Genomic DNA, 11,769 nt, shown 5'->3' with positions numbered 1-11,769 from the left:
CTTCATCAAGCCATAACTCACATTTGGAAAACTTCACATAGAATTGATGCTCTCTGAGCTTGTCGAGCACCAATCGCAAATGTTTGGCATGATCCTGCTTATTCTTGGAGAAGACCAAAATATCATCGAGATACACCAGAACGAATTCATTGGTGTAGGGGTTGAAGATAAAGTTCATCATGTGAGAGAACGTTGGAGGAGCATTGACAAGGCCGAAAGACATGACAGTATATTCATAAGAACCATAGCTTGTTCTGAATGCTGTCTTGGGAATATCTTGTTCACGAATGCGAATCTAATGATAACCCATACAAAGGTCAAGCTTGGAGAATACTTTAGCACCTTTGAGTTGCTCGAAAAGCTCATTGATGTTGGGAAGTGGATACTTGTTCTTGATTGTCTTCTTGTTCAATGGACGGTAATCGACGCAAAGTCGGTCCGTGCCATCCTTCTTCTGGACAAAAAGAACTCCACAACCCCATGGTGATGAACTCGGTCTGATCAAACCCAGACGCTCTTGTTCATCGAGCTGCTTCTTCAATTCCTTCAGCTCCTTGGGTCCAAGCTTGTATGGATGCTTGCAAACGGGTTCCGTTCCAGGCTCAAGATCAATAACGAACTCGACTAGCCGATGAGGAGGCATACCCGGAAGCTCTTCTAGAAAGACATCTTGGTACTCACAAACGACTGGAATTTGAGAAATAGCATCCAACTTGCCCTTCTCATTGAGAGAAAACAACCGAATGGTTTCATCACGAGCGGCATAGATGATAACATCCTCAGAAGGGTGAGTCAATTGAATTTGCCTGGCAGCATAATCAAGCTGAGCCTTGTGCTTAGAAAGCCAGTCCATCCCGAGAATTAGATCAATATCAGAGTCACCAAGAACCATTAGAGAAGATAGAAATCTATAGTCGCCCATCTTGATAGAAACATCTGGAGCCATCATTTTGGTGTTCATGAATAAACCCGGAGAGGAAACCGCTATCGGCTTAGGTAGATCAACAATATGCAAATCGTGCATGGATGCAAAAGGCTTTGATATGAATGAAATAGAAGCACCCGTATCAAATAAAACTTTTGCAGGAATATCATTAACTGGAAGATTACCCATTATCACATCTAAAGAATCCTCTGCCTGAGCTGCATTCATCATGTTCACCTTTGCAGACTTTGGATTATGCTTGACCACAACATTGCTTGAAGATCTCACAGGAGGAGGAGGAGGAAGGCGCCTTTGATTGAAGCATTTGTTCGCATAGTGACCTTTCTGCTGGCACTTGTTGCAAGTCACTTCTGAGAGCGGACGATGATAAGGAGCATTCGACTTTGAAGCATGAGGCTGGGACTTGATCTGATAGCCTGGGTTGGGTGGGTGGGAAGATCCATGACCACCGGAGTTCTTCTGTTGGTAAGGCTGACGAAACGGAGGAGGAGGAAGATAGAACTTCTGTTGCTTAGCTGCCACTTGTGAGGAAGAAGAAGATTGCACTGCATCCCTGATTCTCTTCTTAGAAGCCTCACACTTGAGCTGAGCACCTTCTTGCTTGAGTGCCATATTGTAGAATTGATCAAACTGAGTAGGCTCAACAAGAACGAGAGCTAACTGCAGATCCTCTCTAAGGCCACCTCTGAATTGATAGATCATACTTTTCTCATCAAGAACATCTTGCTTAGCAAAGCGAGCAAGTTTCTGAAACTGCTTGTTGTATTCGTACACTGACATGTTGCCTTGCTTGAGATTGTGGAACTCCTCTCGCTTGCTCTCAACAACACTGGTAGGAGTATGGTGAGCTTTAAAGTCCCGACAGAAATCAGTCCAAGTAATCACTCGACCACCTCTGGAATCCTTGTATTGCTGGAACCAATCAGCTGCCTGATCCTTGAGCTGAAAACAAGCCAACTTGACATAGTCCTTAGGCCTGACATTGCTGCATTCAAAATGCTTGTTGATATCCACGAGCCAATCATCGGCGTCTGTGGCCTCGACACAGTAGCTGAAAGACTTTGGCTAATTTGCAAGGAATTGGTTGAGGGTAGGAAATAGAGGCTGATGATTGAACTGCCCTTGACCTTGATTCCCTTGGTTTCCTTGGCCTTGGTTGCGCTCTTGCATGAGCTGGATCATCATCTGGGCATGGGCGTTTGAGGCTGCCATCAAAGCTTGCCATGCCTCCGGAGGTGGAGGTGGAGGTGGAGGGTTCGCCTGACTCCCATCATTGTGTTCTGGATTCTAACGCGTTGGCAGAGCCATCCTGAAGAGGGTGACATCCGTTAGCATCTTGATAGACAGATAGCCAAGTTGAATCAACGGATAGAAATTGCAACATATAGTCTTCACAATAAACATTCGAACAAGGATGAACGAATGAATTCCCAACGCAAACATCACACGTCCATTAAGGTGAGAAGCCACTTGATAAGAGATTGATGAATGAAATAAACAAGGTACAACTGGAACAAATAAGTGGTAAGGATTACCCAATCACAAACCAAATATCTGCGGGAAGAAATGCTAGAGCTACTTGAATCCCACCTATAAACTCCCGAAACTTTCTGGTTATGCAATCTGGTGTTGGGGATACAGGGGAAGCAATATATCTCACCCAAACTAACAATCCCTACATCCAGCTGTATCCATCCGTCAACACATAACCAAGAAACCTTCGGAAATCGTGTACCTCAACCTTCGAAAAGCATCCATTATACGAGTTATGGCAATACTCCCGAACTCCCCAGTACTGGGTGACGTCGAGGTTATCTCACCAACAACTGCATAAAAGAGATTTTCGATGTCGGCAAAACTCAGGTATTCCAGAACTGCAACGATAAAATTGTGACGACAACACCTCGGAGCTCAACTCCCCGGGACACTGCCACAACCCCTAAATGTCAGGAGGCACCAAGAACAGTGTTCTCGTCACAAAACCATCGGAACGATTCCAAGATACCCGCGTGATCCTAATTTTTTTAGTGAAATTTGAGGAGAGGAAAGTCAAAACATCAACGTCAGGAGACCTCACCAGAGCGACGAAGGGACTGAGGAGTAAAAAGAATCCTACTCTCCGATATATATAATCCTAAGACTCAAAACATTTTTGTTCTAGACTCAACATCACCAGCAAACAATCAAGCAGGGGGCTCCTAAGTCGGGGATGGCTCTGATTACCAACTTGTAGCACCCACGATGCAGCTATATCTCCCATGTGTCGAAGCACGACTTAGAGGCATAACCACATGGTGGTTTTGTCGCAAGAAGGGTCATCTTCACACAATCCCATGTAATGAACAAGAATGGGATAAAGAGAGTTGGCTTACAATCGCCACTTCACACAATACATAAATTAAGATCATACATCATTCAAATACACTCATAGACCGGCTAGGGTCAAGTTCAAATGAAAAGAAGACAACCCCAAATGCTAGATCCCCGATCGTCCCGACTGGACTCCGCTACTGATCATCTAGAAATGATACATAGTAACGACCAAGGGCCTCATCAAATTCCCACTTCAGCTCAGTTGCGCCATCTGCGCCAGTATCCTCGGCACCTGCATCTGTTTTGGTAGAATCTGTGAGTCACGAGGACTCAGCAATCTCACACCCGCGAGATCAAGACTATTTAAGCTCATAGGTAGGACAAGGGGTAATATGGTGGAGCTGCAGCAAGCACTAAGCATATATGGTGGCTAACATACGCAAGTGAGAGCGAGAAGAGAAGCAACGCATCGGTCGAGAAGCTAGAAGTGATCAAGAAGTGATCCTGAAACTACTTACGTCAAGCATAACTCAAACCGTGTTCACTTCCCGGACTCCGCCGAGAAGAGACCATCACGGCTACACACACAGTTGATGCATTTTAAAGAGGTCAAGTGTCAAGTTATCTACAACCGGACATTAACAAATTCCCATCTGCCTCATAACCGCGGGCACGGCTTTCGAAAGATAATATACCCTGCAGGGGTGTCCCAACTTAGCCCATCATAAGCTCTCACGGTCAACGAAGGATAAACCTTCTCCCGGGAAGACCCGATCAGTCTCGGAATCCCGGTTCACAAGACATTTCGACAATGGTAAAACAAGACCAGCAAAGCCGCCCGAAGTGCCGACAAATCCCAATAGGAGCTGCACATATCTCGTTCTCAGGGCACACTGGATGGGCAAGACATCGGGTTGGTATAGACCCTGGTTGCCCAGGGGACGCCGGACATCGCCCAGGTTGGACCAACACTCGAAGGAGTACTGGCCCGGGGGGGTAAATAAAGATGACCCTCGGGCTCGCGAAAACCCAAGGGAAAAGGGCTTAGGTGGCAAATGGTAAACCCAAGTTTGGGCCTTGCTGGAGGAGTTTTATTCAAAGCGAACTGTCAAGGGGGTCCCATAAATCACCCAACCGTGTAAGGAATGCAAACTCAAGGAATATAACACCGGTATCACGGAAACTAGGGCGGCAAGAGTGGAACAAGTCACCAGGCATAAGGCCGAGCCTTCCACCCTTTACCAAGTATATAAGGTGCATTAATTTAAACAGGAGATATTGTGATATCCCAAAATATCCATGTTCCGACCAGGAACAAACTTCATCTTCACCTGCAACTAACAACGCTATAAGAGGGGCTGAGCAAAAGCGGTGACATAGCCAAACAACGGTTGCTAGGACAGGTTGGTTAGAGGTTTGACATGGCAATAGGGAGGCATGATAAACAATGGCAGGTAGAGCTAACATAGCGATAGAGCGAGTACTAGCAAGCAAAGATAGAAGTGATATCGAAGGTATGGTCATCTTGCCTGCAAGGTTCTCAGAGTTGTCGAAGGCTTGATCCTCGTTAGCCTACTCAACAGGTTCCTCATGCACGTACTCGTCTCCCAGCTCTACCCAAAGCAAGAAAACAAGCAAGGAACCACAATAAATCACGGTGCAATGCACAAACAACATGATGCAATACATGTCATGATATGCGAGATGTGATATGCAATGCATATGCGTGCTCCGGGAGGAAAAGGATGAACAATGCATCAACTTGGCAAACCAAGTATGCCGCTGGAAAGATGAGATGATTTCGGTTGAAATCGATATAAAGATCACCGGATTCGGGTGCACGGTTTGCAAATGACAAGCACGACAAGATATGATGCAAACTGCTAAAACATCAACAAGGCCACTTGGATGCAAAGTATAAATAAGCTATCGCACCCAAACATATGAACAGAATGCATAGCAGTGATGTACAAGAGATGCTCTATGAAACATGAACACTGAGCTCAATCTATAAACCACTAGAGCATGACTAAAATAGCATGGCAATAATGCACAAGATAACAGTTTCTACAGACTTAGTGAAAATGATAGACATAGCAGAAAACAGATTCAACATGGCATCTCTACAAGCTTGATTAACTCACTACCAGGCATGTCATGGCATGGAACAAGTACTAGCATGAAGTAGGCATGAAAATGAAGCTACTCATGTGCAAAACAACCACCTAACATATTTGCATGAACAAACACATAAAGGACAAAACAGCAACATAGATTGAGATGACATGTTCATGAACTTGCTCAAATGCAGAAACTAATGCCACCACTGGATTGGTGGGATTTTTCTACCCCAAAAACATATATAATATGTTAGGGTTGCTGTAGAAAAATCATCACAAATGCACTAAGATAAAACCTGCCCTAAATGGAATATGACACAAATGGCATTTTCCATATTTGGAAACGTCCAGAAATGGACTTGCCCGAAATGGATAGATTCCATATGCCAGAAATGGAATATTCGCTGGGAAATAACAAAAATAAAAATAAAAATAAAGGAAAACAGGGGCTAAGGGAGGATGACAGGTGGGGCCACCCTGTCATACACACGGTGCAAAGAAACGGAAAAAGGGGGGAAGGATTTATGCACCCACGGGGGATCGAACCCGGGTCTCCCCGGTGTGATTCTGCATAGTCAACCACTGGGCTAGGTAGGTGCTACTGATAAGGAAAGGGGTTCGACCCCTTCTAGAGAGACACCAGATCGAGCTCCTCTGTTACAAACAGAGAAGACGACGGCACCGGCGAGGGCAACGGCGGCAACCAGCGGGGCACAGGGACTCCGGCGGGCGTGTGGAAAGGGGTAAGGATGCATGCAGCTACGAGGGGATGCCGGGGCGCTCGAGCTCGGGCAGTTGCTCGGCTCGGGGCCATGGCGTCTGCGGCGAGCGGCAGCAGCAGCTACGGCGACACAAGGAAATGCCGGGTGCGCGCGGGAGTGAGCGTACACACGTGCAGGGTGAGGCCAGCGGAGGGGCGCGCTAGGCGCGAACCGGGGCGCGGAGACGTTCCTGCACCTACACGTGCAACAGATAGCTACAACTTCTCTGGGTCACCGGGAGCACGGCAAAGGCACGAATCGAACGAACCCTAGGGGGTGCCTAAACGCGAAAGATGTGGATGGGAGAGGAAGGTGCGTTACCCAGCTCACCTAAAGACGCGACGGGATCGACAGAGACGAGCCAACGGCGAAGAAGTGGATCTCTGAACCTTAGCGCGGTCCTGACCGAGAGGAAGGTGGAAGCAGAGGACGTCGAGGAACTCGTCGTCCGGGGCACCGTAGTCGACGTCGTGGAAGAAGACAACGACAAGGAAGAAGAAGGACACGATCTACGGGGGTGGGGGTGACCGGAGAGCACGCTGGTGACGAGGTGCGCTCTCAGGGGCGCTCGGGACGGAGCGGTTGCGGTGGATCTAGTGGTTCTACTCACCTGGCGGCGGCGATGAGAGGAAGAGGGAAACCCTAGGGGGCGTGTGGACAAGGAGAGGGGTTAAAAGGGGGGCCAGGGCGACGGGTGGAGCACGGCGTCGGCACGGCCGTGGCCATGTGCGAGCCCGGCACGAGCTTGACGAAAAGGTGAGGGGCGGGTGCGCTGTAGCCAGAGGCTGGCTAGTGGGGTCGCGGTTGACACTTGGGCGTACGGGCTACTGGGTAGCGTCGCGGCTGGGTGAGAAACGGCAAGGGCGCGAGCGAGCTGGCTGGCTGCGCTGGCTGGGCTGGCGGGCAGGAAAGGCCTTGGCTTGGCTGCGGGAGGCCCGGGGGGGCTGCTGCGCTGGCTGGGCTGATACTCTTCTTTTCTATTTGTGCAAACAGAAATAGAAACAGAAAAGCACAGGGTAAAAGGAGAGGAATTAGAGTATAAAGAAAATATTCTCAAGCTCCTGGAATTATCCACTATTTGAATAAATTGCATTGGGCATTTTTAGAGGTAGAAAAATAAGACAAGTTTGAATATAATTCAAACTTGTGTCATTTTTGAACCTGACCAAAACAACTTCAAATAAGAAGATATTTGGCAGAGAGGTTTAGGGCATGGAGCAAGATTTATAGGGAGACTATGAACATTTAAGGAGAAGGTAAAAGGTGCACTTGCAAAAAGAAAGAAAGGAAGGAAAGGAAGGAGAAATGGTGATGATGCAAGATTTATACATTGAGCATGCCACAACATAATAGGTATGAGATCACAACATGCACATGATGAGGATGAATGCAAAATGACAAGAGGCACAAATGCAATATGGTAAGGTGAGCATGACAATGAAAAGAATAAAACACATAACCAAACAAGATGAGGCCAAACATGATAAAACCCACAAGAAATGGATGAAGGTCAAGTTGATACATTGCCAAAATGGGACATGTTACAACTAGGGTGTTACAATATTCCTCGTCACTGTCCTCCTTGTCCTCAACTTTGTCTGACTCTTTTTCCTTATCTTTGTGCTGCTTTCCTTGGAACTGCTGTATCAGGAGTCGACACTGTCGAGTGGTATGCTTCGGGTAAATGAAGTTACCCTCTTCATCTTTCTTCGTGTGGATGTGACACGGTAAATCCATCACGTCGTTTTCTTCTTTATCTTTTACTTTTTTGGGGTTCCAAGGCCCTTTGGGCTTTCCTTTGAACTTTCCTTGAGTCACGGCCAAGGCTTCTCCAGGAGCGGCTGGCTCGGCTTTCTGCTTCTGCTTCCGACTGGAGTTCCCTCCTCCGGTTTCCTGGGCGACTGACTTATGCTTGCCGCTCCGGAGCCGATCCTCTTCCTCACCATTGGCATATTTGGTGGCTATTTCCATCATTCGACTCAGAGACATGTCTCTGGTTCGACCGAATTTCAGGCTTAGCTCTCTGTACTTTATGCCCTCCTTGAAGGCGCAGACCGCCTGGTGATTAGATACATTCTCTACTGTGTGATGCAGTGTGATCCATCTCTGGATGTAATCCCTCAAAGTCTCATTCGACTTCTGCACACAAGATTGCAGCTCTGTCAGTCCTGTTGGTCGCTTGCATGTTCCTTCGAACGTTCTGACAAACACTCGGGAGAGGTCCTCTCAAGTGTAAATGCTGCTGGGTGTCAACTGATTCAGCCATGCTCTGGCTGACCCTTCCAACATAAGAGGTAGATGCTTCATGGCCACCTCGTCATTCCCGCCGCCGATCTGAACAACCACTCGGTAGTCCTCAAGCCAAGTATCGGGCTTAGACTCACCGTTGAAATTGCTGACTCCAGTCGCCAACCTGAAGTTGGAAGGAATCACCGCGGCTCTGATGGCTCTGCTGAAGCACTCTGGTCCAGAGACATGCACTCGGCTGCTAGTGGGTATACCTCTGTCGTTACCCTCTCTGTGGGCTCTGTTTCGGTCGACCAGACCTTGAACGATGATGGATCTCGCATCAAAGCCTGGTTCCCTGGGGTCGACCGGAATCCTTCGCCCGCCACTGTGCTGGCGTCTATCATCCTGCTGTCGAGGCATATAGGACCCACCCCTTGGGGGGGGGGGAGTATGCACTCGACGTCGATCGTTACGATCGAATCGGTGATCATACTGCTCATGGTTCCTGTGCTGATCATGCCAGTCACCATGCCCTTCACGCCTCGGGGGCGATCTGGGGCTGTGAGCCGACTGGACCATATTTGCTGCCACGGACCTGCTGTGAATCCTGTTTCGCGACTGCAACACAGCTGAGTTCTGATCTCCCGCTGCCCGGAGCAAATCTCTGATCTGCATCAAGCCTCTGCCAGCCTCTGACTGGGAAGGCTGAATTGATTCTGCTATACGGGCTGCGGCTGCTAAATTCTGAATCGGAGTTTGATATACCTGAGTCGGAGGTGGAAAGAGCTGGCGTCGACTGGAGTCTAGAATCCGTTGTCGCGCGCGCTCATCGAGTGCCCGCTGAAGGTTCTCCAGTCGAGTGCGCTCGGCCAGGTTGGTCAAGCGCGCGTCCTCCAAGGCGCGAGCCTTACGGGTTTCTCCAACAATCGGAGTGTGAAGCGCATCCATGTTCTGGCGGCGAAGCTCTTCCCTCTGCTGCGAATTGAGGGGCTCAGGGAGATATTCCTCATGGGCGTGCGACGGATCGTCTCCGCCGTTGCCCCCCTCAGCACCGGGAAAGCCGGGGGGAACGTGCGATCCATTGACCATCAGGACCTCCGCCGCTGGATCACTGTTGTCGCACTCGGATGTAGTCTCTGCGGAGCCAGTCGAACAGGCCGTAGAGAGATTCGTCGGGCTCGATTGCCGCGACTTGGGCGGTGGTTGACTGGCGAGCCACCGCGTGTCTCACCCACCGCTGAAGCCTCGACCGACCGGAGCGCTTACGCCGGCGAGAAGCGGGGAGGGAGGATGACACGAAAACCGGCCGATACTGGGTCGACGGTTGCCGCAGAAGGACGCCGCGGACGCACGCTCGAAAGTGCGTAGCCCCGCGGACTGGGAGTGCGTCGACGTCGAGCGGAGCCTCCTGCAGCCAGGCAGAGTCGTCGGCGACGAACGTGAGCGCGCCGAGACGGATCTCGCGGCCCTCAACCAAAACTCTACCTGAAACCATGATGATGGCAATCGGTAAAATTGCAACTTCTCCAATAAGTCGCTAAGACACCTGCCCCAAGGTGGGCGCCAACTATCGTGGTTCTAAGTCTGACAGTAATGTAGGGGAGTACTAAGGAGAGGCAAGATCCTAGCTATGGAGTAGTTGTGCACACAAGAGTTGTACGAGTTCATGCCCTTCTCGAAAGAAGTAACAACCCTACGTCTCGGAGCCCGGAGGCGGTCGACTGGATTGTATGTGTGAGAGTTACAGGGGTGCGAACCCTTCTGCCAGTGGTGGCTTATATAGAGGATGCCAAGACCCCAACCAGCCCACGTAGCGGAGGGTTAAAGTACATTAAGGCCTGGCGTTACTGGTAACGCCTTACATAAAGTGTCTTCATGACCATAAAGTCTACTTAATTACAGACCGTTTGGATACAGAGTAGATCTTGAACTCCTAGTGGTCGAGTGAGTCTTCATGGTCGAGTGTCTTCAAGTTCGTCGAGTGTCTTCCAGTCAGTCGAGTGGAATCCCTCTAGGTCGACTGGAAGATGGCTTCATCTAAAGATGTCCTCGGGGAGGGTACCTTAGACAGGTCCATGACCCTATCCTAAGTACATGACTTCATCATGCACCTCCTTCCCGGTGTTGATATGCTTGAAGATGTCGCGGGGGTGGATGGTCGGGGGTGTGAGCGACGTAGCGCTCACCCCATAGCTCCTTAACAGAATGGCGATGAGAGCACGCGTTGCCCGATATGAGCTATGTGGTCGAGGCGTCACCTGCTCCTAGGGATCCACACGTACCCATTGGATACCCCAAATAATGGAGTGTGTTGGGATTCCAATTCGAGCACCCATCGAGGGCAGGATCCTGGCGCGACCTCTAGTGCATAATGGTGATCCAGCTCCTCCTCCCTTCACGACAAGGGAGGTTACCTCCTCCGCTTGCTCCTCATCCACCATCCACTCTTCCTCCTCCGAGAGCGACACCCAGTCCGGCTACAGGGGAAGCGGCATGGCGATGGAGAGGGAGAGGGAGAAAGTGGCTACAGGTAGTCGTGTTGGAAGTGAAGGTTGTGAGCTATTTGGCCGTGGTGGTGACCTTACCCGCGAGCACTTGGAAATGTGGCGAGAGACCGTGGACAGTTAGTAGGTGGCGGCAGCCATTAATTGACATGCTTCCTAATACTATGGCCATTTGAGTGTCTGCATCTTGGCGGGGAGAGAAGATGGGTTGCGCATAAGGCGGGGAGAAAGGAGGAAAACTTCCCTCCCGCACGAGCGGTTGGTGGATGGAGCTCACACCATAATGCCCCCAACATCCAAATATGGAGGTTCCCGACGAAAGCACCCTTCCGAGCTCGAGCTCAAATGAACTCGGATGAACAGTAAAATCGAAAGAAAAAATAATCAAGAAATTTAAAAAAATTATGATTTTTTTGGTAAAACTTAACAAATGTTTTAAGCGTTTGCAATTTTCATCATGAGATCATATTTTTGGAAGGCGTGGCAAAAAAATCCAGTGCTCCAAAATGATTTTGAAAGTAACATTTTTGAAGCATCGTTTTTTTCCTTCGATTTATTTTTCCAAATTGTTTGATTGTACTGTTCATCCGAGCTCATTTGAGCTCGAACTCACATACTCCGCGTCCGGCTCGCAGGCTCTGTATAAAACATCCTTCATAAATTATGGCGACTCGAGGCCATACGACTATGCTAGTGTTCGTCTTTTCACAAAATCATAGTGATGATTATTTGTGGCGATTGGGTCAAAACGATGACTCTCCCTCCGTATGAAAATACTTGTCATCAAAATGGATAAAAAATGATGTATCTAGAACTAAAATAAATCTAGATACATTCCATTTTATTCATTTTGATGACAAGTATTTTCGGACAGAGGGAGTACATCTCAAATACTG

This window comes from Triticum dicoccoides, chromosome 4B, assembly GCF_002162155.2.
Source record: "Triticum dicoccoides isolate Atlit2015 ecotype Zavitan chromosome 4B, WEW_v2.0, whole genome shotgun sequence".
Taxonomy (NCBI): domain Eukaryota; kingdom Viridiplantae; phylum Streptophyta; class Magnoliopsida; order Poales; family Poaceae; genus Triticum; species Triticum dicoccoides.
This window is presented reverse-complemented; position numbering follows the sequence as displayed.